The 26,616-nt window shown below is 44.0% G+C and overlaps 29 non-coding genes across 29 annotated transcripts; all 29 read left to right on the top strand.

Annotated features, from left to right (window-relative positions):
• The first annotated feature begins 6,655 nt into the window (after window positions 1-6,655).
• Trnae-cuc lies at window positions 6,656-6,727 on the top strand. Its single transcript has one exon. It is a non-coding gene; the product is annotated as a tRNA-Glu (tRNA).
• A 964-nt stretch (window positions 6,728-7,691) lies between these two features.
• Trnae-cuc lies at window positions 7,692-7,763 on the top strand. Its single transcript has one exon. It is a non-coding gene; the product is annotated as a tRNA-Glu (tRNA).
• A 446-nt stretch (window positions 7,764-8,209) lies between these two features.
• On the top strand, window positions 8,210-8,281 carry Trnae-cuc. The gene has a single exon. It is a non-coding gene; the product is annotated as a tRNA-Glu (tRNA).
• Window positions 8,282-8,727: 446 nt separating this feature from the next.
• Window positions 8,728-8,799, top strand: Trnae-cuc. The gene has a single exon. It is a non-coding gene; the product is annotated as a tRNA-Glu (tRNA).
• Window positions 8,800-9,246: 447 nt separating this feature from the next.
• On the top strand, window positions 9,247-9,318 carry Trnae-cuc. Its single transcript has one exon. It is a non-coding gene; the product is annotated as a tRNA-Glu (tRNA).
• A 446-nt stretch (window positions 9,319-9,764) lies between these two features.
• Window positions 9,765-9,836, top strand: Trnae-cuc. The gene has a single exon. It is a non-coding gene; the product is annotated as a tRNA-Glu (tRNA).
• Window positions 9,837-10,801: 965 nt separating this feature from the next.
• On the top strand, window positions 10,802-10,873 carry Trnae-cuc. The gene has a single exon. It is a non-coding gene; the product is annotated as a tRNA-Glu (tRNA).
• A 446-nt stretch (window positions 10,874-11,319) lies between these two features.
• Trnae-cuc lies at window positions 11,320-11,391 on the top strand. Its single transcript has one exon. It is a non-coding gene; the product is annotated as a tRNA-Glu (tRNA).
• Window positions 11,392-11,837: 446 nt separating this feature from the next.
• Window positions 11,838-11,909, top strand: Trnae-cuc. Its single transcript has one exon. It is a non-coding gene; the product is annotated as a tRNA-Glu (tRNA).
• Window positions 11,910-12,355: 446 nt separating this feature from the next.
• Window positions 12,356-12,427, top strand: Trnae-cuc. Its single transcript has one exon. It is a non-coding gene; the product is annotated as a tRNA-Glu (tRNA).
• Window positions 12,428-12,873: 446 nt separating this feature from the next.
• Trnae-cuc lies at window positions 12,874-12,945 on the top strand. Its single transcript has one exon. It is a non-coding gene; the product is annotated as a tRNA-Glu (tRNA).
• Window positions 12,946-13,391: 446 nt separating this feature from the next.
• Window positions 13,392-13,463, top strand: Trnae-cuc. The gene has a single exon. It is a non-coding gene; the product is annotated as a tRNA-Glu (tRNA).
• A 964-nt stretch (window positions 13,464-14,427) lies between these two features.
• Window positions 14,428-14,499, top strand: Trnae-cuc. Its single transcript has one exon. It is a non-coding gene; the product is annotated as a tRNA-Glu (tRNA).
• A 445-nt stretch (window positions 14,500-14,944) lies between these two features.
• On the top strand, window positions 14,945-15,016 carry Trnae-cuc. The gene has a single exon. It is a non-coding gene; the product is annotated as a tRNA-Glu (tRNA).
• A 446-nt stretch (window positions 15,017-15,462) lies between these two features.
• On the top strand, window positions 15,463-15,534 carry Trnae-cuc. The gene has a single exon. It is a non-coding gene; the product is annotated as a tRNA-Glu (tRNA).
• A 446-nt stretch (window positions 15,535-15,980) lies between these two features.
• Trnae-cuc lies at window positions 15,981-16,052 on the top strand. Its single transcript has one exon. It is a non-coding gene; the product is annotated as a tRNA-Glu (tRNA).
• Window positions 16,053-16,498: 446 nt separating this feature from the next.
• Trnae-cuc lies at window positions 16,499-16,570 on the top strand. Its single transcript has one exon. It is a non-coding gene; the product is annotated as a tRNA-Glu (tRNA).
• A 1,482-nt stretch (window positions 16,571-18,052) lies between these two features.
• On the top strand, window positions 18,053-18,124 carry Trnae-cuc. The gene has a single exon. It is a non-coding gene; the product is annotated as a tRNA-Glu (tRNA).
• A 446-nt stretch (window positions 18,125-18,570) lies between these two features.
• On the top strand, window positions 18,571-18,642 carry Trnae-cuc. Its single transcript has one exon. It is a non-coding gene; the product is annotated as a tRNA-Glu (tRNA).
• Window positions 18,643-19,088: 446 nt separating this feature from the next.
• Window positions 19,089-19,160, top strand: Trnae-cuc. The gene has a single exon. It is a non-coding gene; the product is annotated as a tRNA-Glu (tRNA).
• Window positions 19,161-20,642: 1,482 nt separating this feature from the next.
• Window positions 20,643-20,714, top strand: Trnae-cuc. Its single transcript has one exon. It is a non-coding gene; the product is annotated as a tRNA-Glu (tRNA).
• A 446-nt stretch (window positions 20,715-21,160) lies between these two features.
• Window positions 21,161-21,232, top strand: Trnae-cuc. The gene has a single exon. It is a non-coding gene; the product is annotated as a tRNA-Glu (tRNA).
• A 964-nt stretch (window positions 21,233-22,196) lies between these two features.
• On the top strand, window positions 22,197-22,268 carry Trnae-cuc. The gene has a single exon. It is a non-coding gene; the product is annotated as a tRNA-Glu (tRNA).
• A 1,482-nt stretch (window positions 22,269-23,750) lies between these two features.
• Trnae-cuc lies at window positions 23,751-23,822 on the top strand. The gene has a single exon. It is a non-coding gene; the product is annotated as a tRNA-Glu (tRNA).
• Window positions 23,823-24,268: 446 nt separating this feature from the next.
• Trnae-cuc lies at window positions 24,269-24,340 on the top strand. Its single transcript has one exon. It is a non-coding gene; the product is annotated as a tRNA-Glu (tRNA).
• Window positions 24,341-24,786: 446 nt separating this feature from the next.
• On the top strand, window positions 24,787-24,858 carry Trnae-cuc. The gene has a single exon. It is a non-coding gene; the product is annotated as a tRNA-Glu (tRNA).
• Window positions 24,859-25,304: 446 nt separating this feature from the next.
• On the top strand, window positions 25,305-25,376 carry Trnae-cuc. Its single transcript has one exon. It is a non-coding gene; the product is annotated as a tRNA-Glu (tRNA).
• A 446-nt stretch (window positions 25,377-25,822) lies between these two features.
• On the top strand, window positions 25,823-25,894 carry Trnae-cuc. Its single transcript has one exon. It is a non-coding gene; the product is annotated as a tRNA-Glu (tRNA).
• Window positions 25,895-26,340: 446 nt separating this feature from the next.
• Window positions 26,341-26,412, top strand: Trnae-cuc. Its single transcript has one exon. It is a non-coding gene; the product is annotated as a tRNA-Glu (tRNA).
• Window positions 26,413-26,616: the final 204 nt, after the last annotated feature.

Below are 26,616 nucleotides of genomic sequence, written 5' to 3'. Positions count from 1 at the left end.
ATGCTTCTTATTCCCAGGAGTTTCATGTCTTCACATCATTACATCATACCATCATTCTTGGTTTAGACTTTCTCCAGTCAAACCATGTCAAAATTGATCTATCAAACCGCACAGTTCACCTGCATGATGGATTAATATCCGTAAGCTTGGTGGATGCCAATGCAGGGTTTGCTAGACCTCGCAAAACAGTTCAGATTCCTCCCCACTCCCAAGCTGATATTCCTGTTAAAATCTCCCGTTGTGAGAGCAACAGAGTATTGCTACTGGAACCATTTCCTGGCCTAGAGGCACTCCCACTTCAAGGAGCCAAATGTCTCATTCAAAGTGCCAAGGGTAGACCATTTATGAGGTTTCTCAACCCAACTGATAAACCTGTCACACTTCGTTGTCAACGAATAGTAGCCACAGCATCCATCATTGACCCAGCATCTGTCCATACATTGGAATCTGAGCCAATCTTAGACCATCCATCAGTCAACACTGCAGTCCCTTCTAGCCCATCAAAGCTAAGTGCTAACCTGAATTTTGACCTGAGTGACTCAGATCTCACAGAGACCCAGAAGCAACAGCTTGAGTGCTTCCTGTTGTCTCAAAGATCTGTTTTTGCACGAGAATGGTCAGAGCTAGGCAAAACACATCTGCATCAACATAAGATTGAAACAGAGCATACCCGTCCTGTTAGACTCCCCTTCTACCGTCAGTCATCTCTAGTCAGAAAAGAATGTGCTAAACAAATTAAAGAAATGTTAGATGCAGGCATAATAGAACCAAGTCATTCTGAATGGCATTCGCCAGTAGTCATGGTAAAAAAATCTGACAACAGTTATCAATTTGCGGTAGATTATCGCAAGCTCAATGCGGTTACGAAACCAATATTTTTCCCTCTTCCACGTTTGGAAGATGTCATAGATGCTATTGGTGAAAAACATGCTCAGATGTTCTCTGTTCTTGATTGTGCAAGTGGATTTTGGCAGATACCACTTCACCCAGAAACAAAGCATAAATCCGCCTTCATCACCCAAGATGGCATTTTTGAATTCAATCGTCTTCCTTTCGGTCTCAAAAATGCACCAGCAGCTTTCCAGCAAACCATTTGTTCTGCTCTTCAAGCCATGAATTGGAAACATATTTTAATATATGTGGATGATATGATAATCTACAGCAGAACATTTGAAGAACACTTACATCATCTGAAATGCGTTTTTGGCAAACTTAAAGAAGCAGGTCTTACCTTAAAACCAAGCAAATGTAGATTTGCAGCTAAGAGAGTAACGTATTTAGGCCACGTCTTCAGCAAAGATGGAGTAGAAGTTGACAAATCAAAGGTAGAAGTTGTTAAAAGCATCCCTTCTCCCAAAAATGTCCATGACATCAGACATTTCTTGGGTCTTGCAAGTTACTACCGCAAATTTGTCCCAAATTTTTCCCGCATAGCATCACCATTGTATAACTTGCTTCAAAAGGATGCCACCTTTGATTGGTCAGACGAGTGTGAGCAGGCACTTAACAAATTGAAAGGATGCCTAACTTCAGCCCCTGTCTTAACATATCCTGATCCCAATAAACCATTCATTCTAACAACAGATGCTTCTACCTCAGCCATAGGGTATATCTTAGGTCAACGAGATGCTTCTGGCCAAGAACACGTCATCTGCTATGGTGGCCGTGCCCTTCATGCTGCTGAGAAGAAATGGGGTATCACTCAACTAGAATGTTTGGCTGTATTAGAAGGCATTAGAACTTTCAGGGTGTATCTCACATCTCAGAAGTTTAAAGTCTTCACAGATCATCATGCTCTGAAATGGCTTAAGGACATCAAACAGGAAACAGGTCGTCTTGCTAGATGGTCTCTCATGCTGCAGGAATATGATTATGAGATCGAACATCGAGCAGGTAAAGCCAATACAAATGCTGAGGCTCTCTCTCGCATTCCATATCCTGCACAGATCATAGAACCTGTCACTGATGATTTCCCTGTCCCACCAGTCCCCTCTATCAACTACACCTCAGCCACCATCCAGTCAAATCATCATCCAATCCAGCATTCATATGCTGAAGTGGTTTCAACACCACCCACAAATCCATCATCAACAACCAATCACCAGATTGCTAGTCAGCTCACTGCAGCAGATAATGACTATGGGATATCTCCTGAATGTTCAACTTCAGAAAACCTTCATTTATCTGGTCAGAAGGCTATAGCACCTTCTTCAGCATCATCAATAGATCTGTATGTTGAATTCTGTTATCAAGATGAGATTCCATCAGGACCAACAGTTCAAACTATTGGAACTGATATTCCGGAAAACAATCTTGCAGAGAGACAGAGAAGTTCACCAGATTTCAAGCCTATCATTGACTTTCTAGAGAATGGTGAGATTCCCTCTCATTACACTGATTCTCAAGTCAAAGGTCTCCAAGGTCTCTCACAGGAGTATGATCTATGTGAAGGCATCTTGTATCATTTCTACCTGCCAAAGCATAGAGGACACAAGAACGGCCGTCACCCAATGGTTACACAACTGGCAGTTCCTATTTCTGACAGGAAATCCCTGCTTTATGCTTACCATGATTCAAAAGCAGGTGGGTGCCACTTTGGCCGGGATGCTACCCGTCAGTCCATTTTGACCAAATACCATTGGCCAGGCTTGTACCAAGATGTTGAAACATACATCAAATCTTGTGAAGAATGTCAAAAAAGCAAACGTTGGGCCCATTCAAAACCAGCTCCAATGGTACCAATGCCTATTGAAGATAACTTTTCCAGGTTACATGTTGACATCCTTGGGCCTCTTCCTCAAACAAAGGATGGGCATAAGTATGTTCTTGTAGCTGTGGATTCATTCTCAAGGTGGATTGAAGCATTTCCATTGCACACTCAAGATGCTGTGGAAGTAGCAACAAAACTCTTTAATGAAGTCTTCACAAGGTACGGTGCACCTCGAACTCTAGTCACTGATAGAGGTCGCCAGTTCACATCAAAGTTGGTCAATGCTATCTGTGAAATCTTTGAGGTTAAGCACCACTTCACATCGTCATACCATCCTCAGACAAATGGAATGGTTGAACGGCGTAATAGTACAATTGCACAAGCCTTAAAATCTTACTGTAAGCCTGACCAATTGAACTGGGCTGATATTCTTCCATGTGTTCTCATGTCAATGCGAAACACACCGTGCCAATCAACTGGTTACTCACCTCACCATATGCTCTTTGGCAGAGAGATGTGTCTTCCATTTGATACTACACTCACACCAAAGCCAACACTGGGTAAAAATGCAGAGACACATCTCCAGCAGCTCATCGACAATCTGAAGGTTGTCAAATCTATTGCTCGCGACAACATGTCTGTAAGTCAACAGATAGACAAGGAGCATCAAGAGCTAAAATCATCAGAACCTTCATTCATGTTAGGTCAACAGGTGCTTCTACACAGCCCTGTAGTCAAACAAGGACTTTCCCCAAAGCTGTCCCAATCATGGACAGGTCCTTATTATATCACAGACATTGGTCCAAACCACACCTTCAAAATTCACAGATGTTCAGATGACAAAGAACATAAATCTTTGGTCCATGCCAATCGCCTGAAACCCTATGTCCTCAGAGGTAATGTTGCACGGCATGTTGACGCATCAGGTTCTTCTGCACCTACATTGGTTTCAAGCAGAGCACAGGAACCATTACCAGATCCTCCTGCACAAACTTTGCAAGGAAGTCCTCCACTAGAATCACCAGTTTCTAGTGAAAAGCCAACTGCAAAAGCAGATGAAACTGTGCCATCAGAGCACAATCACAAGCAAACAAAAGATCACAATCAAGATCAATTCTATGATGTTGAAAAACTCTTGAAGTACAAAGACATCAATGGCATACGCCATTTTCTTGTCAAATGGGTTGCGCATCCTACACCAACATGGGAGCCACACCATAATATAGGACAAGGACTTATCAGAGACTTCCACGTGCATAAAACACAGGCTGGACGCAGTCGTAAGCACAAACGATCACACAAATATTTTGTCTAATCTCTAATAATATAGTTATCCTTGACTTTGATAGTACCTGGCAGGTAGTTTCATTGTGAGTAGTTAGATGTTGTCGACAAACCTGCAGGGCCTCCTGTGTTATTAAGTGCTAGAAGGATGATAGTTGCAAATGTCATCTCTTCAAACCCGTTGTCAACACTAATCAACCCACTTGATCTTCTCTCAGAGTTGTCAGATTCAGTTATCTATTATTATAGATTATGCTGTTATAATGGTGTATATGTCAAAATCGAGACAAACGTTATGTCCAAAAATGACACTATTTGTCCATCTTCCATCCAATAACTATTTAAAACTTTAAGCTTAATATAAAACAGTTAATGTTGTATGAACTGTTACCCATCCATGAACTAAACCGATACATATACATGTACATGACCTCTTTCATCAGGTAAAGTTTTCAAACTGCCGAATTCCTGCTGAGAACAATACTCTACGTATTCTATTAAGCCAGATGTTGCTAAACCTATTGTATTATGCTTCATTATGTTGTACCTTTTTGGGCTCTCATAACAGAACAATACCCTGTCATAACATGTTTTGTTTGGTAGACTGTTCAAATATTGTATTCCTTTTTCAATACCTGTATTATGTTTGTTACCATGACCAATGGATATTGTATCTTTCAGTAGCACTAGTTCCATATAACATATTTGTGCTTTTGCGGTCAAAAGCTTCCCACAGCGGAGGGATATTGTCATAGTCCTAAAATCACTATAATTAACCCATAATTATAGTGGTCATATTTCAATATTATGTTTTGTATTTCTCTCAATATTTTATCTTACAACTAGCTATACCTAAATATATTTCTGTAGATAATGTTAGTCAGCTGCCATGCACGTAACTGACCGTCACAAACCAGTGACTATGGATTATCTAACTCAGCCAGGTGGCCAGGCTCGGGTTATGCCCCAGGCTATAACATGCTGTGTATGGCCGGACGCGTCGTATCAGATAGGTGGAATACAAAGGATATTACGCGGTCAGTGTGCTCTGTAACTGTCGAATAAGTGTAATTAATACGCCACGCATGTAGCAGATTTATGTCATAGTTTCAATATTAGGTAACTAACGCATTCTATAGAAGGCCTGAGTCCCTATATATACGGAGTCCAGTGGCAGACACTTCACTCTGCCACGAATAAAGACTTCAAGGGACTCAGCAGCCTTCTCTCTGTTTTAAAGGTAAGACAACATTATTTTCTTGTTCAATTCTCCTTGCCTTTAACTTATATTATATCATGTGCAAGCAACTTTATATTTACCATGGTTTGTAATATTTAAGAATAAGTTATATGTCATTCGTTATACCGCAAAGCAACTTGAATGTTAAATTGTATGTGTGTGTTTATACAGATGTCAGTAGATTAGTTCACTTGTACATTAACTGTTGATAGGCCAAGTGATAGATAAAGCCGTACATTACATAGCATGAGAAAGAGTACATTGTGGTAAATACCCGCGGGTAATCTCACGTAAATACCGTCTCATACGAATATTGGCCATGCTACGTCTATCATTTGGTTAAGCATTTACGGCATTGAAATTATACAATATGTTAAATACATTTGTATGTAAATACACGAGTAACGCTAGAATGCCGTAAATGTAAATGTTAACAGTTCCTGTATGAAATGTCATAGCTAGAATAACATGAAATACCTCCCAGTCGCTTATTATTCACAATTCGTTTTTGTACCTTATTTATTAGAACAGTCCTGTTAAGAACGTTTAAACCAGTCGCTATCAATTCATGTATGGTTGTCAATTATATATTTAATGTAACAAGTCATTGACTGCATCTATCTTGTAATGTAATATTGTTTAAATATCTCTCTATATATGAAATTAGACTCTGCCACGAATAAAGACTTCAAGGGACTCAGCAGCCTTCTCTCTGTTTTAAAGGTGACAGCCGAGTAATCAGCTCTACCAAGTTAATTCCCCCACTATCTTGGCCATTGTGACGTAGCAAACGGGACCACGCCCATACAAGGCAAAACGTCCCGGAACACAAGCTACGTCAGTAGTAAAAGGTGCACAAGGGCAAGTCCGACAGTACTCCCCCTTCACTCTCAAAGAGCACATTCCCAGGTGGTCTAGTGGTTAGTATTTGGCGCTCTCACCGCCACGGCCGGGGTTCGATTCCCCGTCTGGGAAGGACATTTTTTGTTTTTCTTCCTGAATATTTGTCTATTGAAAATGTCCCAAGACTACAAACTATTGCATTGACTAGTCAGGAAAGCTTGGGATTTGCATACACTCCATTTCGACCTAACCATAAACGTCACCACTAGTCGCCGGCACACAGGGCGTTCAAATGCTCTTCACAATCATATGTCCTATAACAAACATCGTGCAAAATCAAATACCCGTGCTGTCTCTGCCCTCTGCAGCATGTGTCTCGTGATAATGCGGAGCCCGCAGCTAGTACTTTCAACAATGGGATGTATTGCACCCCTTGCGTCTCTTACGCCACATTAATTTGATCTAAACTATCTAATAACAGATTTGTAGTGAGAAAACACTTACACCAATGTTAAGATAGTAAAAGGTACACAAGGGCAAGTCCAACAGTACTCCCCCTTCACTCTCAAAGAGCACATTCCCAGGTGGTCTAGTGGTTAGGATTTGGCGCTCTCACCGCCACGGCCGGGGTTCGATTCCCCGTCTGGGAAGGACATTTTTTGTTTTTCTTCCTGAATATTTGTCTATTGAAAATGTCCCAAGACTACAAACTATTGCATTGACTAGTCAGGAAAGCTTGGGATTTGCATACACTCCATTTCGACCTAACCATAAACGTCACCACTAGTCGCCGGCACACAGGGCGTTCAAATGCTCTTCAAAATCATATGTCCTATAACAAACATCGTGCAAAATCAAATACCCGTGCTGTCTCTCCCCTCTGCAGCACGTGTCTCGTGATAATGCGGAGCCCGCACCTAGTACTTTCAACAATGGGATGTATTGCACCCCTTGCGTCTCTTACGCCACATTAATTTGATCTAAACTATCTAATAACAGATTTGTAGTGAGAAGACACTTACACCAAGGATAAGATAGTAAAAGGTGCACAAGGGCAAGTCCAACAGTACTCCCCCTTCACTCTCAAAGAGCACATTCCCAGGTGGTCTAGTGGTTAGGATTTGGCGCTCTCACCGCCACGGCCGGGGTTCGATTCCCCGTCTGTGAAGGACATTTTTTGTTTTTCTTCCTGAATATTTGTCTATTGAAAATGTCCCAAGACTACAAACTATTGCATTGACTAGTCAGGAAAGCTTGGGATTTGCATACACTCCATTTCGACCTAACCATAAACGTCACCACTAGTCGCCGGCACACAGGGCGTTCAAATGCTCTTCACAATCATATGTCCTATAACAAACATCGTGCAAAATCAAATACCCGTGCTGTCTCTGCCCTTTGCAGCACGTGTCTCGTGATAATGCGGAGCCCGCAGTTAGTACTTTCAACAATGGGATGTATTGCACCCCTTGCGTCTCTTACGCCACATTAATTTGATCTAAACTATCTAATAACAGATTTGTAGTAAGAAAACACTTACACCAAGGTTAAGATAGTAAAAGGTGCACAAGGGCAAGTCCAACAGTACTCCCCCTTCACTCACAAAGAGCACATTCCCAGGTGGTCTAGTGGTTAGGATTTGGCGCTCTCACCGCCACGGCCGGGGTTCGATTCCCCGTCTGGGAAGGACATTTTTTGTTTTTCTTCCTGAATATTTGTCTATTGAAAATGTCCCAAGACTACAAACTATTGCATTGACTAGTCAGGAAAGCTTGGGATTTGCATACACTCCATTTCGACCTAACCATAAACGTCACCACTAGTCGCCGGCACACAGGGCGTTCAAATGCTCTTCACAATCATATGTCCTATAACAAACATCGTGCAAAATCAAATACCCGTGCTGTCTCTCCCCTCTGCAGCACGTGTCTCGTGATAATGCGGAGCCCGCAGCTAGTACTTTCAACAATGGGATGTATTGCACCCCTTGCGTCTCTCACGCCACATTAATCAGATCTAAACCATCTAATAACAGATTTGTAGTGAGAAAACACTTACACCAAGGATAAGATAGTAAAAGGTGCACAAGGGCAAGTCCGACAGTACTCCCCCTTCACTCTCAAAGAGCACATTCCCAGGTGGTCTAGTGGTTAGGATTTGGCGCTCTCACCGCCACGGCCGGGGTTCGATTCCCCGTCTGGGAAGAACATTTTTTGTTTTTCTTCCTGAATATTTGTCTATTGAAAATGTCCCAAGACTACAAACTATTGCATTGACTAGTCAGGAAAGCTTGGGATTTGCATACACTCCATTTCGACCTAACCATAAACGTCACCACTAGTCGCCGGCACACAGGGCGTTCGAATGCTCTTCACAATCATATGTCCTATAACAAACATCGTGCAAAATCAAATACCCGTGCTGTCTCTCCCCTCTGCAGCACGTGTCTCGTGATAATGCGGAGCCCGCAGCTAGTACTTTCAACAATGGGATGTATTGCACCCCTTGCGTCTCTTACGCCACATTAATTTGATCTAAACTATCTAATAACAGATTTGTAGTGAGAAAACACTTACACCAAGGTTAAGATAGTAAAAGGTGCACAAGGGCAAGTCCAACAGTACTCCCCCTTCACTCTCAAAGAGCACATTCCCAGGTGGTCTAGTGGTTAGGATTTGGCGCTCTCACCGCCACGGCCGGGGTTCGATTCCCCGTCTGGGAAGGACATTTTTTTGTTTTTCTTCCTGAATATTTGTCTATTGAAAATGTCCCAAGACTACAAACTATTGCATTGACTAGTCAGGAAAGCTTGGGATTTGCATACACTCCATTTCGACCTAACCATAAACGTCACCACTAGTCGCCGGCACACAGGGCGTTCAAATGCTCTTCACAATCATATGTCCTATAACAAACATCGTGCAAAATCAAATACCCGTGCTGTCTCTGCCCTCTGCAGCACGTGTCTCGTGATAATGCGGAGCTCGCAGCTAGTACTTTCAACAATGGGATGTATTGCACCCCTTGCGTCTCTTACGCCACATTAATTTGATCTAAACTATCTAATAACAGATTTGTAGTGAGAAAACAATTACACCAAGGTTAAGATAGTAAAAGGTGGACAAGGGCAAGTCCAACAGTACTCCCCCTTCACTCTCAAAGAGCACATTCCCAGGTGGTCTAGTGGTTAGGATTTGGCGCTCTCACCGCCACGGCCGGGGTTCGATTCCCCGTCTGGGAAGGACAATTTTTTGTTTTTCTTCCTGAATATTTGTCTATTGAAAATGTCCCAAGACTACAAACTATTGCATTGACTAGTCAGGAAAGCTTGGGATTTGCATACACTCCATTTCGACCTAACCATAAACGTCACCACTAGTCACGGCACACAGGGCGTTCAAATGCTCTTCACAATCATATGTCCTATAACAAACATCGTGCAAAATCAAATACCCGTGCTGTCTCTGCCCTCTGCAGCACGTGTCTCGTGATAATGCGGAGCCCGCAGCTAGTACTTTCAACAATGGGATGTATTGCACCCCTTGCGTCTCTCACGCCACATTAATCAGATCTAAACCATCTAATAACAGATTTGTAGTTAGAAAACACTTACACCAAGGATAAGATAGTAAAAGGTGCACAAGGGCAAGTCCGACAGTACTCCCCCTTCACTCTCAAAGAGCACATTCCCAGGTGGTCTAGTGGTTAGGATTTGGCGCTCTCACCGCCACGGCCGGGGTTCGATTCCCCGTCTGGGAAGGACATTTTTTGTTTTTCTTCCTGAATATTTGTCTATTGAAAATGTCCCAAGACTACAAACTATTGCATTGACTAGTCAGGAAAGCTTGGGATTTGCATACACTCCATTTCGACCTAACCATAAACGTCACCACTAGTCGCCGGCACACAGGGCGTTCAAATGCTCTTCAAAATCATATGTCCTATAACAAACATCGTGCAAAATCAAATACCCGTGCTGTCTCTCCCCTCTGCAGCACGTGTCTCGTGATAATGCGGAGCCCGCAGCTAGTACTTTCAACAATGGGATGTATTGCACCCCTTGCGTCTCTTACGCCACATTAATTTGATCTAAACTATCTAATAACAGATTTGTAGTGAGAAAACACTTACACCAAGGTTAAGATAGTAAAAGGTGCACAAGGGCAAGTCCAACAGTACTCCCCCTTCACTCTCAAAGAGCACATTCCCAGGTGGTCTAGTGGTTAGGATTTGGCGCTCTCACCACATCGGCCGTGGTTCAATTCCCCGTCTGGGAAGGACATTTTTTTGTTTTTCTTCCTGAATATTTGTCTATTGAAAATGTCCCAAGACTACAAACTATTGCATTGACTAGTCAGGAAAGCTTGGGATTTGCATACACTCCATTTCGACCTAACCATAAACGTCACCACTAGTCGCCGGCACACAGGGCGTTCAAATGCTCTTCACAATCATATGTCCTATAACAAACATCGTGCAAAATCAAATACCTGTGCTGTCTTTGCCCTCTGCAGGATGTGTCTCGTGATAATCCGGAGCCCGCAGCTAGTACTTTCAACAATGGGATGTATTGCACCCCTTGCGTCTCTTACGCCACATTAATTTGATCTAAACTATCTAATAACAGATTTGTAGTGAGAAAACACTTACACCAAGGTTAAGATAGTAAAAGGTACACAAGGGCAAGTCCAACAGTACTCCCCCTTCACTCTCAAAGAGCACATTCCCAGGTGGTCTAGTGGTTAGGATTTGGCGCTCTCACCGCCACGGCCGGGGTTCGATTCCCCGTCTGGGAAGGACATTTTTTGTTTTTCTTCCTGAATATTTGTCTATTGAAAATGTCCCAAGACTACAAACTATTGCATTGACTAGTCAGGAAAGCTTGGGATTTGCATACACTCCATTTCGACCTAACCATAAACGTCACCACTAGTCGCCGGCACACAGGGCGTTCAAATGCTCTTCACAATCATATGTCCTATAACAAACATCGTGCAAAATCAAATACCCGTGCTGTCTCTCCCCTCTGCAGCACGTGTCTCGTGATAATGCGGAGCCCGCAGCTAGTACTTTCAACAATGGGATGTATTGCACCCCTTGCGTCTCTTACGCCACATTAATTTGATCTAAACTATCTAATAACAGATTTGTAGTGAGAAAACACTTACACCAAGGTTAAGATAGTAAAAGGTGCACAAGGGCAAGTCCAACAGTACTCCCCCTTCACTCTCAAAGAGCACATTCCCAGGTGGTCTAGTGGTTAGGATTTGGCGCTCTCACCGCCACGGCCGGGGTTCGATTCCCCGTCTGGGAAGGACATTTTTTGTTTTTCTTCCTGAATATTTGTCTATTGAAAATGTCCCAAGACTACAAACTATTGCATTGACTAGTCAGGAAAGCTTGGGATTTGCATACACTCCATTTCGACCTAACCATAAACGTCACCACTAGTCGCCGGCACACAGGGCGTTCAAATGCTCTTCAAAATCGTATGTCCTATAACAAACATCGTGCAAAATCAAATACCCGTGCTGTCTCTGCCCTTTGCAGCACGTGTCTCGTGATAATGCGGAGCCCGCAGTTAGTACTTTCAACAATGGGATGTATTGCACCCCTTGCGTCTCTTACGCCACATTAATTTGATCTAAACTATCTAATAACAGATTTGTAGTAAGAAAACACTTACACCAAGGTTAAGATAGTAAAAGGTGCACAAGGGCAAGTCCAACAGTACTCCCCATTCACTCACAAAGAGCACATTCCCAGGTGGTCTAGTGGTTAGGATTTGGCGCTCTCACCGCCACGGCCGGGGTTCGATTCCCCGTCTGGGAAGGACATTTTTTGTTTTTCTTCCTGAATATTTGTCTATTGAAAATGTCCCAAGACTACAAACTATTGCATTGACTAGTCAGGAAAGCTTGGGATTTGCATACACTCCATTTCGACCTAACCATAAACGTCACCACTAGTCGCCGGCACACAGGGCGTTCAAATGCTCTTCACAATCATATGTCCTATAACAAACATCGTGCAAAATCAAATACCCGTGCTGTCTCTCCCCTCTGCAGCACGTGGCTCGTGATAATGCGGAGCCCGCAGCTAGTACTTTCAACAATGGGATGTATTGCACCCCTTGCGTCTCTCACGCCACATTAATCAGATCTAAACCATCTAATAACAGATTTGTAGTGAGAAAACACTTACACCAAGGATAAGATAGTAAAAGGTGCACAAGGGCAAGTCCAACAGTACTCCCCCTTCACTCTCAAAGAGCACATTCCCAGGTGGTCTAGTGGTTAGGATTTGGCGCTCTCACCGCCACGGCCGGGGTTCGATTCCCCGTCTGGGAAGGACATTTTTTGTTTTTCTTCCTGAATATTTGTCTATTGAAAATGTCCCAAGACTACAAACTATTGCATTGACTAATCAGGAAAGCTTGGGATTTGCATACACTCCATTTCGACCTAACCATAAACGTCACCACTAGTCGCCGGCACACAGGGCGTTCAAATGCTCTTCACAATCATATGTCCTATAACAAACATCGTGCAAAATCAAATACCCGTGCTGTCTCTCCCCTCTGCAGCACGTGGCTCGTGATAATGCGGAGCCCGCAGCTAGTACTTTCAACAATGGGATGTATTGCACCCCTTGCGTCTCTTACGCCACATTAATCAGATCTAAACTATCTAATAACAGATTTGTAGTGAGAAAACACTTACACCAAGGTTAAGAGAGTAAAAGGTGCACAAGGGCAAGTCCGACAGTACTCCCCCTTCACTCTCAAAGAGCACATTCCCAGGTGGTCTAGTGGTTAGGATTTGGCGCTCTCACCGCCACGGCCGGGGTTCGATTCCCCGTCTGGGAAGGACATTTTTTGTTTTTCTTCCTGAATATTTGTCTATTGAAAATGTCCCAAGACTACAAACTATTGCATTGGCTAATGAGGAAAGCTTGGGATTTGCATACACTCCATTTCGACCTAACCATAAACGTCACCACTAGTCGCCGGCACACAGGGCGTTCAAATGCTCTTCACAATCATATGTCCTATAACAAACATCGTGCAAAATCAAATACCCGTGCTGTCTTTGCCCTCTGCAGCATGTGTCTCGTGATAATCCGGAGCCCGCAGCTAGTACTTTCAACAATGGGATGTATTGCACCCCTTGCGTCTCTTACGCCACATTAATTTGATCTAAACTATCTAATAACAGATTTGTAGTGAGAAAACACTTACACCAATGTTAAGATAGTAAAAGGTACACAAGGGCAAGTCCGACAGTACTCCCCCTTCACTCTCAAAGAGCACATTCCCAGGTGGTCTAGTGGTTAGGATTTGGCGCTCTCACCGCCACGGCCGGGGTTCGATTCCCCGTCTGGGAAGGACATTTTTTGTTTTTCTTCCTGAATATTTGTCTATTGAAAATGTCCCAAGACTACAAACTATTGCATTGACTAGTCAGGAAAGTTTGGGATTTGCATACACTCCATTTCGACCTAACCATAAACGTCACCACTAGTCGCCGGCACACAGGGCGTTCAAATGCTCTTCAAAATCATATGTCCTATAACAAACATCGTGCAAAATCAAATACCCGTGCTGTCTCTCCCCTCTGCAGCACGTGGCTCGTGATAATGCGGAGCCCGCAGCTAGTACTTTCAACAATGGGATGTATTGCACCCCTTGCGTCTCTTACGCCACATTAATTTGATCTAAACTATCTAATAACAGATTTGTAGTGAGAAAACACTTACACCAAGGATAAGATAGTAAAAGGTGCACAAGGGCAAGTCCAACAGTACTCCCCCTTCACTCTCAAAGAGCACATTCGCAGGTGGTCTAGTGGTTAGGATTTGGCGCTCTCACCGCCACGGCCGGGGTTCGATTCCCCGTCTGGGAAGGACATTTTTAGTTTTTCTTCCTGAATATTTGTCTATTGAAAATGTCCCAAGACTACAAACTATTGCATTGACTAGTCAGGAAAGCTTGGGATTTGCATACACTCCATTTCGACCTAACCATAAACGTCACCACTAGTCGCCGGCACACAGGGCGTTCAAATGCTCTTCACAATCATATGTCCTATAACAAACATCGTGCAAAATCAAATACCCGTGCTGTCTCTCCCCTCTGCAGCACGTGTCTCGTGATAATGCGGAGCCCGCAGCTAGTACTTTCAACAATGGGATGTATTGCACCCCTTGCGTCTCTCACGCCACATTAATCAGATCTAAACCATCTAATAACAGATTTGTAGTGAGAAAATACTTACACCAAGGATAAGATAGTAAAAGGTGCACAAGGGCAAGTCCAACAGTACTCCCCCTTCACTCTCAAAGAGCACATTCCCAGGTGGTCTAGTGGTTAGGATTTGGCGCTCTCACCGCCACGGCCGGGGTTCGATTCCCCGTCTGGGAAGGACATTTTTTGTTTTTCTTCCTGAATATTTGTCTATTGAAAATGTCCCAAGACTACAAACTATTGCATTGACTAGTCAGGAAAGCTTGGGATTTGCATACACTCCATTTCGACCTAACCATAAACGTCACCACTAGTCGCCGGCACACAGGGCGTTCAAATGCTCTTCACAATCATATGTCCTATAACAAACATCGTGCAAAATCAAGACCCGTGCTGTCTCTCCCCTCTGCAGCACGTGGCTCGTGATAATGCGGAGCCCGCAGCTAGTACTTTCAACAATGGGATGTATTGCACCCCTTGCGTCTCTTACGCCACATTAATCAGATCTAAACTATCTAATAACAGATTTGTAGTGAGAAAACACTTACACCAAGGTTAAGAGAGTAAAAGGTGCACAAGGGCAAGTCCGACAGTACTCCCCCTTCACTCTCAAAGAGCACATTCCCAGGTGGTCTAGTGGTTAGGATTTGGCGCTCTCACCGCCACGGCCGGGGTTCGATTCCCCGTCTGGGAAGGACAATTTTTGTTTTTCTTCCTGAATATTTGTCTATTGAAAATTTCCCAAGACTACAAACTATTGCATTGACTAATGAGGAAAGCTTGGGATTTGCATACACTCCATTTCGACCTAACCATAAACGTCACCACTAGTCGCCGGCACACAGGGCGTTCAAATGCTCTTCTCAATCATATGTCCTATAACAAACATCGTGCAAAATCAAATACCCGTGCTGTCTTTGCCCTCTGCAGCATGTGTCTCGTGATAATGCGTAGCCCGCAGCTAGTACTTTCAACAATGGGATGTATTGCACCCCTTGCGTCTCTTACGCCACATTAATTTGATCTAAACTATCTAATAACAGATTTGTAGTGAGAAAACACTTACACCAAGGTTAAGAGAGTAAAAGGTGCACAAGGGCAAGTCCGACAGTACTCCCCCTTCACTCTCAAAGAGCACATTCCCAGGTGGTCTAGTGGTTAGGATTTGGCGCTCTCACCGCCACGGCCGGGGTTCGATTCCCCGTCTGGGAAGGACATTTTTTGTTTTTCTTCCTGAATATTTGTCTATTGAAAATGTCCCAAGACTACAAACTATTGCATTGACTAGTCAGGAAAGCTTGGGATTTGCATACACTCCATTTCGACCTAACCATAAACGTCACCACTAGTCGCCGGCACACAGGGCGTTCAAATGCTCTTCACAATCATATGTCCTATAACAAACATCGTGCAAAATCAAATACCCGTGCTGTCTCTGCCCTCTGCAGCACGTGGCTCGTGATAATGCGGAGCCCGCAGCTAGTACTTTCAACAATGGGATGTATTGCACCCCTTGCGTCTCTTACGCCACATTAATTTGATCTAAACTATCTAATAACAGATTTGTAGTGAGAAAACACTTACACCAAGGTTAAGATAGTAAAAGGTGCACAAGGGCAAGTCCAACAGTACTCCCCCTTCACTCTCAAAGAGCACATTCCCAGGTGGTCTAGTGGTTAGGATTTGGCGCTCTCACCGCCACGGCCGGGGTTCGATTCCCCGTCTGGGAAGGACATTTTTTGTTTTTCTTCCTGAATATTTGTCTATTGAAAATGTCCCAAGACTACAAACTATTGCATTGACTAATCAGGAAAGCTTGGGATTTGCATACACTCCATTTCGACCTAACCATAAACGTCACCACTAGTCGCCGGCACACAGGGCGTTCAAATGCTCTTCACAATCATATGTCCTATAACAAACATCGTGCAAAATCAAATACCCGTGCTGTCTTTGCCCTCTGCAGCATGTGTCTCGTGATAATGCGTAGCCCGCAGCTAGTACTTTCAACAATGGGATGTATTGCACCCCTTGCGTCTCTTACGCCACATTAATTTGATCTAAACTATCTAATAACAGATTTGTAGTGAGAAAACACTTACACCAAGGTTAAGAGAGTAAAAGGTGCACAAGGGCAAGTCCGACAGTACTCCCCCTTCACTCTCAAAGAGCACATTCCCAGGTGGTCTAGTGGTTAGGATTTGGCGCTCTCACCGCCACGGCCGGGGTTCGATTCCCCGTCTGGGAAGGACATTTTTTGTTTTTCTTCCTGAATATTTGTCTATTGAAAATTTCCCAACACTACAAACTATTGCATTGACTAATGAGGAAAGCTTGGGATTTGCATACACTCCATTTCGACCTAACCATAAACGTCACCACTAGTCGCCGGCACACAGGGCGTTCAAATGCTCTTCACAATCATATGTCCTATAACAAACATCGTGCAAAATCAAATACCCGTGCTGTCTTTGCCCTCTGCAGCATGTGTCTCGTGATAATGCGTAGCCCGCAGCTAGTACTTTCAACAATGGGATGTATTGCACCCCTTGCGTCTCTTACGCCACATTAATTTGATCTAAACTATCTAATAACAGATTTGTAGTGAGAAAACACTTACACCAAGGTTAAGATAGTAAAAGGTGCACAAGGGCAAGTCCAACAGTACTCCCCCTTCACTATCAAAGAGCACATTCCCAGGTGGTCTAGTGGTTAGGATTTGGCGCTCTCACCGCCACGGCTGGGGTTCGATTCCCCGTCTGGGAAGGACATTTTTTGTTTTTCTTCCTGAATATTTGTCTATTGAAAATGTCCCAAGACTACAAACTATTGCATTGACTAATCAGGAAAGCTTGGGATTTGCATACACTCCATTTCGACCTAACCATAAACGTCACCACTAGTCGCCGGCACACAGGGCGTTCAAATGCTCTTCACAATCATATGTCCTATAACAAACATCGTGCAAAATCAAATACCCGTGCTGTCTCTGCCCTCTGCAGCACGTGTCTCGTGATAATGCGGAGCCCGCAGCTAGTACTTTCAACAATGGGATGTATTGCACCCCTTGCGTCTCTTATGCCACATTAATTTGATCTAAACTATCTAATAACAGATTTGTAGTGAGAAAACACTTACACCAAGGTTAAGATAGTAAAAGGTGCACAAGGGCAAGTCCAACAGTACTCCCCCTTCACTCTCAAAGAGCACATTCCCAGGTGGTCTAGTGGTTAGGATTTGGCGCTCTCACCGCCACGGCCGGGGTTCGATTCCCCGTCTGTGAAGGACATTTTTTGTTTTTCTTCCTGAATATTTGTCTATTGAAAATGTCCCAAGACTACAAACTATTGCATTGACTAATCAGGAAAGCTTGGGATTTGCATACACTCCATTTCGACCTAACCATAAACGTCACCACTAGTGGCCGGCACACAGGGCGTTCAAATGCTCTTCACAATCATATGTCCTATAACAAACATCGTGCAAAATCAAATACCCGTGCTGTCTTTGCCCTCTGCAGCATGTGTCTCGTGATAATGCGGAGCCCGCAGCTAGTACTTTCAACAATGGGATGTATTGCACCCCTTGCGTCTCTTACGCCACATTAATCAGATCTAAACTATCTAATAACAGATTTGTAGTGAGAAAACACTTACACCAAGGTTAAGAGAGTAAAAGGTGCACAAGGGCAAGTCCGACAGTACTCCCCCTTCACTCTCAAAGAGCACATTCCCAGGTGGTCTAGTGGTTAGGATTTGGCGCTCTCACCGCCACGGCCGGGGTTCGATTCCCCGTCTGGGAAGGACATTTTTTGTTTTTCTTCCTGAATATTTGTCTATTGAAAATGTCCCAAGACTACAAACTATTGCATTGACTAGTCAGGAAAGCTTGGGATTTGCATACACTCCATTTCGACCTAACCATAAACGTCACCACTAGTCGCCGGCACACAGGGCGTTCAAATGCTCTTCACAATCATATGTCCTATAACAAACATCGTGCAAAATCAAATACCCGTGCTGTCTCTGCCCTCTGCAGCACGTGGCTCGTGATAATGCGGAGCCCGCAGCTAGTACTTTCAACAATGGGATGTATTGCACCCCTTGCGTCTCTTACGCCACATTAATTTGATCTAAACTATCTAATAACAGATTTGTAGTGAGAAAACACTTACACCAAGGTTAAGATAGTAAAAGGTGCACAAGGGCAAGTCCAACAGTACTCCCCCTTCACTCTCAAAGAGCACATTCCCAGGTGGTCTAGTGGTTAGGATTTGGCGCTCTCACCGCCACGGCCGGGGTTCGATTCCCCGTCTGGGAAGGACATTTTTTGTTTTTCTTCCTGAATATTTGTCTATTGAAAATGTCCCAAGACTACAAACTATTGCATTGACTAATCAGGAAAGCTTGGGATTTGCATACACTCCATTTCGACCTAACCATAAACGTCACCACTAGTCGCCGGCACACAGGGCGTTCAAATGCTCTTCACAATCATATGTCCTATAACAAACATCGTGCAAAATCAAATACCCGTGCTGTCTTTGCCCTCTGCAGCATGTGTCTCGTGATAATGCGTAGCCCGCAGCTAGTACTTTCAACAATGGGATGTATTGCACCCCTTGCGTCTCTTACGCCACATTAATTTGATCTAAACTATCTAATAACAGATTTGTAGTGAGAAAACACTTACACCAAGGTTAAGAGAGTAAAAGGTGCACAAGGGCAAGTCCGACAGTACTCCCCCTTCACTCTCAAAGAGCACATTCCCAGGTGGTCTAGTGGTTAGGATTTGGCGCTCTCACCGCCACGGCCGGGGTTCGATTCCCCGTCTGGGAAGGACATTTTTTGTTTTTCTTCCTGAATATTTGTCTATTGAAAATTTCCCAAGACTACAAACTATTGCATTGACTAATGAGGAAAGCTTGGGATTTGCATACACTCCATTTCGACCTAACCATAAACGTCACCACTAGTCGCCGGCACACAGGGCGTTCAAATGCTCTTCACAATCATATGTCCTATAACAAACATCGTGCAAAATCAAATACCCGTGCTGTCTTTGCCCTCTGCAGCATGTGTCTCGTGATAATGCGTAGCCCGCAGCTAGTACTTTCAACAATGGGATGTATTGCACCCCTTGCGTCTCTTACGCCACATTAATTTGATCTAAACTATCTAATAACAGATTTGTAGTGAGAAAACACTTACACCAAGGTTAAGATAGTAAAAGGTGCACAAGGGCAAGTCCAACAGTACTCCCCCTTCACTCTCAAAGAGCACATTCCCAGGAGGTCTAGTGGTTAGGATTTGGCGCTCTCACCGCCACGGCCGGGGTTCGATTCCCCGTCTGGGAAGGACATTTTTTGTTTTTCTTCCTGAATATTTGTCTATTGAAAATGTCCCAAGACTACAAACTATTGCATTGACTAGTCAGGAAAGCTTGGGATTTGCATACACTCCATTTCGACCTAACCATAAACGTCACCACTAGTCGCCGGCACACAGGGCGTTCAAATGCTCTTCACAATCATATGTCCTATAACAAACATCGTGCAAAATCAAATACCCGTGCTGTCTCTCCCCTCTGCAGGATGTGTCTCGTGATAATGCGGAGCCCGCAGCTAGTACTTTCAACAATGGGATGTATTGCACCCCTTGCGTCTCTTACGCCACATTAATTTGATCTAAACTATCTAATAACAGATTTGTAGTGAGAAAACACTTACACCAATGTTAAGATAGTAAAAGGTGCACAAGGGCAAGTCCAACAGTACTCCCCCTTCACTATCAAAGAGCACATTCCCAGGTGGTCTAGTGGTTAGGATTTGGCGCTCTCACCGCCACGGCTGGGGTTCGATTCCCCGTCTGGGAAGGACATTTTTTGTTTTTCTTCCTGAATATTTGTCTATTGAAAATGTCCCAAGACTACAAACTATTGCATTGACTAATCAGGAAAGCTTGGGATTTGCATACACTCCATTTCGACCTAACCATAAACGTCACCACTAGTCGCCGGCACACAGGGCGTTCAAATGCTCTTCACAATCATATGTCCTATAACAAACATCGTGCAAAATCAAATACCCGTGCTGTCTCTCCCCTCTGCAGCACGTGTCTCGTGATAATGCGGAGCCCGCAGCTAGTACTTTCAACAATGGGATGTATTGCACCCCTTGCGTCTCTTATGCCACATTAATTTGATCTAAACTATCTAATAACAGATTTGTAGTGAGAAAACACTTACACCAAGGTTAAGATAGTAAAAGGTGCACAAGGGCAAGTCCAACAGTACTCCCCCTTCACTCTCAAAGAGCACATTCGCAGGTGGTCTAGTGGTTAGGATTTGGCGCTCTCACCGCCACGGCCGGGGTTCGATTCCCCGTCTGTGAAGGACATTTTTTGTTTTTCTTCCTGAATATTTGTCTATTGAAAATGTCCCAAGACTACAAACTATTGCATTGACTAATCAGGAAAGCTTGGGATTTGCATACACTCCATTTCGACCTAACCATAAACGTCACCACTAGTGGCCGGCACACAGGGCGTTCAAATGCTCTTCACAATCATATGTCCTATAACAAACATCGTGCAAAATCAAATACCCGTGCTGTCTTTGCCCTCTGCAGCATGTGTCTCGTGATAATGCGGAGCCCGCAGCTAGTACTTTCAACAATGGGATGTATTGCACCCCTTGCGTCTCTTACGCCACATTAATTTGATCTAAACTATCTAATAACAGATTTGTAGTGAGAAAACACTTACACCAATGTTAAGATAGTAAAAGGTACACAAGGGCAAGTCCAACAGTACTCCCCCTTCACTCTCAAAGAGCACATTCCCAGGTGGTCTAGTGGTTAGGATTTGGCGCTCTCACCGCCACGGCCGGGGTTCGATTCCCCGTCTGGGAAGGACATTTTTTGTTTTTCTTCCTGAATATTTGTCTATTGAAAATGTCCCAAGACTACAAACTATTGCATTGACTAGTCAGGAAAGCTTGGGATTTGCATACACTCCATTTCGACCTAACCATAAACGTCACCACTAGTCGCCGGCACACAGGGCGTTCAAATGCTCTTCACAATCATATGTCCTATAACAAACATCGTGCAAAATCAAATACCCGTGCTGTCTCTCCCCTCTGCAGCATGTGTCTCGTGATAATGCGGAGCCCGCAGCTAGTACTTTCAACAATGGGATGTATTGCACCCCTTGCGTCTCTTACGCCACATTAATTTGATCTAAACTATCTAATAACAGATTTGTAGTGAGAAAACACTTACACCAATGTTAAGATAGTAAAAGGTGCACAAGGGCAAGTCCAACAGTACTCCCCCTTCACTATCAAAGAGCACATTCCCAGGTGGTCTAGTGGTTAGGATTTGGCGCTCTCACCGCCACGGCTGGGGTTCGATTCCCCGTCTGGGAAGGACATTTTTTGTTTTTCTTCCTGAATATTTGTCTATTGAAAATGTCCCAAGACTACAAACTATTGCATTGACTAATCAGGAAAGCTTGGGATTTGCATACACTCCATTTCGACCTAACCATAAACGTCACCACTAGTCGCCGGCACACAGGGCGTTCAAATGCTCTTCACAATCATATGTCCTATAACAAACATCGTGCAAAATCAAATACCCGTGCTGTCTTTGCCCTCTGCAGCATGTGTCTCGTGATAATGCGGAGCCCGCAGCTAGTACTTTCAACAATGGGATGTATTGCACCCCTTGCGTCTCTTACGCCACATTAATTTGATCTAAACTATCTAATAACAGATTTGTAGTGAGAAAACACTTACACCAATGTTAAGATAGTAAAAGGTACACAAGGGCAAGTCCAACAGTACTCCCCCTTCACTCTCAAAGAGCACATTCCCAGGTGGTCTAGTGGTTAGGATTTGGCGCTCTCACCGCCACGGCCGGGGTTCGATTCCCCGTCTGGGAAGGACATTTTTTGTTTTTCTTCCTGAATATTTGTCTATTGAAAATGTCCCAAGACTACAAACTATTGCATTGACTAGTCAGGAAAGCTTGGGATTTGCATACACTCCATTTCGACCTAACCATAAACGTCACCACTAGTCGCCGGCACACAGGGCGTTCAAATGCTCTTCACAATCATATGTCCTATAACAAACATCGTGCAAAATCAAATACCCGTGCTGTCTCTCCCCTCTGCAGCATGTGTCTCGTGATAATGCGGAGCCCGCAGCTAGTACTTTCAACAATGGGATGTATTGCACCCCTTGCGTCTCTTACGCCACATTAATTTGATCTAAACTATCTAATAACAGATTTGTAGTGAGAAAACACTTACACCAATGTTAAGATAGTAAAAGGTGCACAAGGGCAAGTCCAACAGTACTCCCCCTTCACTATCAAAGAGCACATTCCCAGGTGGTCTAGTGGTTAGGATTTGGCGCTCTCACCGCCACGGCTGGGGTTCGATTCCCCGTCTGGGAAGGACATTTTTTGTTTTTCTTCCTGAATATTTGTCTATTGAAAATGTCCCAAGACTACAAACTATTGCATTGACTAATCAGGAAAGCTTGGGATTTGCATACACTCCATTTCGACCTAACCATAAACGTCACCACTAGTCGCCGGCACACAGGGCGTTCAAATGCTCTTCACAATCATATGTCCTATAACAAACATCGTGCAAAATCAAATACCCGTGCTGTCTCTGCCCTCTGCAGCACGTGTCTCGTGATAATGCGGAGCCCGCAGCTAGTACTTTCAACAATGGGATGTATTGCACCCCTTGCGTCTCTTATGCCACATTAATTTGATCTAAACTATCTAATAACAGATTTGTAGTGAGAAAACACTTACACCAAGGTTAAGATAGTAAAAGGTGCACAAGGGCAAGTCCAACAGTACTCCCCCTTCACTCTCAAAGAGCACATTCCCAGGTGGTCTAGTGGTTAGGATTTGGCGCTCTCACCGCCACGGCCGGGGTTCGATTCCCCGTCTGTGAAGGACATTTTTTGTTTTTCTTCCTGAATATTTGTCTATTGAAAATGTCCCAAGACTACAAACTATTGCATTGACTAATCAGGAAAGCTTGGGATTTGCATACACTCCATTTCGACCTAACCATAAACGTCACCACTAGTGGCCGGCACACAGGGCGTTCAAATGCTCTTCACAATCATATGTCCTATAACAAACATCGTGCAAAATCAAATACCCGTGCTGTCTTTGCCCTCTGCAGCATGTGTCTCGTGATAATGCGGAGCCCGCAGCTAGTACTTTCAACAATGGGATGTATTGCACCCCTTGCGTCTCTTACGCCACATTAATCAGATCTAAACTATCTAATAACAGATTTGTAGTGAGAAAACACTTACACCAAGGTTAAGAGAGTAAAAGGTGCACAAGGGCAAGTCCGACAGTACTCCCCCTTCACTCTCAAAGAGCACATTCCCAGGTGGTCTAGTGGTTAGGATTTGGCGCTCTCACCGCCACGGCCGGGGTTCGATTCCCCGTCTGGGAAGGACATTTTTTGTTTTTCTTCCTGAATATTTGTCTATTGAAAATGTCCCAAGACTACAAACTATTGCATTGGCTAATGAGGAAAGCTTGGGATTTGCATACACTCCATTTCGACCTAACCATAAACGTCACCACTAGTCGCCGGCACACAGGGCGTTCAAATGCTCTTCACAATCATATGTCCTATAACAAACATCGTGCAAAATCAAATACCCGTGCTGTCTTTGCCCTCTGCAGCATGTGTCTCGTGATAATCCGGAGCCCGCAGCTAGTACTTTCAACAATGGGATGTATTGCACCCCTTGCGTCTCTTACGCCACATTAATTTGATCTAAACTATCTAATAACAGATTTGTAGTGAGAAAACACTTACACCAATGTTAAGATAGTAAAAGGTACACAAGGGCAAGTCCAACAGTACTCCCCCTTCACTCTCAAAGAGCACATTCCCAGGTGGTCTAGTGGTTAGGATTTGGCGCTCTCACCGCCACGGCCGGGGTTCGATTCCCCGTCTGGGAAGGACATTTTTTGTTTTTCTTCCTGAATATTTGTCTATTGAAAATGTCCCAAGACTACAAACTATTGCATTGACTAGTCAGGAAAGCTTGGGATTTGCATACACTCCATTTCGACCTAACCATAAACGTCACCACTAGTCGCCGGCACACAGGGCGTTCAAATGCTCTTCACAATCATATGTCCTATAACAAACATCGTGCAAAATCAAATACCCGTGCTGTCTCTCCCCTCTGCAGCACGTGTCTCGTGATAATGCGGAGCCCGCAGCTAGTACTTTCAACAATGGGATGTATTGCACCCCTTGCGTCTCTTACGCCACATTAATTTGATCTAAACTATCTAATAACAGATTTGTAGTGAGAAAACACTTACACCAAGGATAAGATAGTAAAAGGTGCACAAGGGCAAGTCCAACAGTACTCCCCCTTCACTCTCAAAGAGCACATTCCCAGGTGGTCTAGTGGTTAGGATTTGGCGCTCTCACCGCCACGGCCGGGGTTCGATTCCCCGTCTGGGAAGGACATTTTTTGTTTTTCTTCCTGAATATTTGTCTATTGAAAATGTCCCAAGACTACAAACTATTGCATTGACTAGTCAGGAAAGCTTGGGATTTGCATACACTCCATTTCGACCTAACCATAAACGTCACCACTAGTCGCCGGCACACAGGGCGTTCAAATGCTCTTCACAATCATATGTCCTATAACAAACATCGTGCAAAATCAAATACCCGTGCTGTCTCTGCCCTTTGCAGCACGTGTCTCGTGATAATGCGGAGCCCGCAGTTAGTACTTTCAACAATGGGATGTGTTGCACCCCTTGCGTCTCTTACGCCACATTAATTTGATCTAAACTATCTAATAACAGATTTGTAGTAAGAAAACACTTACACCAAGGTTAAGAGAGTAAAAGGTGCACAAGGGCAAGTCCAACAGTACTCCCCCTTCACTCTCAAAGAGCACATTCCCAGGTGGTCTAGTGGTTAGGATTTGGCGCTCTCACCGCCACGGCCGGGGTTCGATTCCCCGTCTGGGAAGGACATTTTTTGTTTTTCTTCCTGAATATTTGTCTATTGAAAATGTCCCAAGACTACAAACTATTGCATTGACTAGTCAGGAAAGCTTGGGATTTGCATACACTCCATTTCGACCTAACCATAAACGTCACCACTAGTCGCCGGCACACAGGGCGTTCAAATGCTCTTCACAATCATATGTCCTATAACAAACATCGTGCAAAATCAAATACCCGTGCTGTCTCTGCCCTTTGCAGCACGTGTCTCGTGATAATGCGGAGCCCGCAGTTAGTACTTTCAACAATGGGATGTATTGCACCCCTTGCGTCTCTTACGCCACATTAATTTGATCTAAACTATCTAATAACAGATTTGTAGTAAGAAAACACTTACACCAAGGTTAAGAGAGTAAAAGGTGCACAAGGGCAAGTCCAACAGTACTCCCCCTTCACTCTCAAAGAGCACATTCCCAGGTGGTCTAGTGGTTAGGATTTGGCGCTCTCACCGCCACGGCCGGGGTTCGATTCCCCGTCTGGGAAGGACATTTTTTGTTTTTCTTCCTGAATATTTGTCTATTGAAAATGTCCCAAGACTACAAACTATTGCATTGACTAGTCAGGAAAGCTTGGGATTTGCATACACTCCATTTCGACCTAACCATAAACGTCACCACTAGTCGCCGGCACACAGGGCGTTCAAATGCTCTTCACAATCATATGTCCTATAACAAACATCGTGCAAAATCAAATACCCGTGCTGTCTCTGCCCTCTGCAGCACGTGGCTCGTGATAATGCGGAGCCCGCAGCTAGTACTTTCAACAATGGGATGTATTGCACCCCTTGCGTCTCTCACGCCACATTAATCAGATCTAAACCATCTAATAACAGATTTGTAGTGAGAAAACACTTACACCAAGGATAAGATAGTAAAAGGTGCACAAGGGCAAGTCCAACAGTACTCCCCCTTCACTCTCAAAGAGCACATTCCCAGGTGGTCTAGTGGTTAGGATTTGGCGCTCTCACCGCCACGGCCGGGGTTCGATTCCCCGTCTGGGAAGGACATTTTTTGTTTTTCTTCCTGAATATTTGTCTATTGAAAATGTCCCAAGACTACAAACTATTGCATTGACTAGTCAGGAAAGCTTGGGATTTGCATACACTCCATTTCGACCTAACCATAAACGTCACCACTAGTCGCCGGCACACAGGGCGTTCAAATGCTCTTCACAATCATATGTCCTATAACAAACATCGTGCAAAA

The sequence above is a fragment of the Haliotis rufescens genome, unplaced genomic scaffold, assembly GCF_023055435.1.
Source record: "Haliotis rufescens isolate VD_foot unplaced genomic scaffold, xgHalRufe1.0.p SCAF_6, whole genome shotgun sequence".
Lineage (NCBI taxonomy): Eukaryota > Metazoa > Mollusca > Gastropoda > Lepetellida > Haliotidae > Haliotis > Haliotis rufescens.
This window is presented reverse-complemented; position numbering and strand designations above follow the sequence as displayed.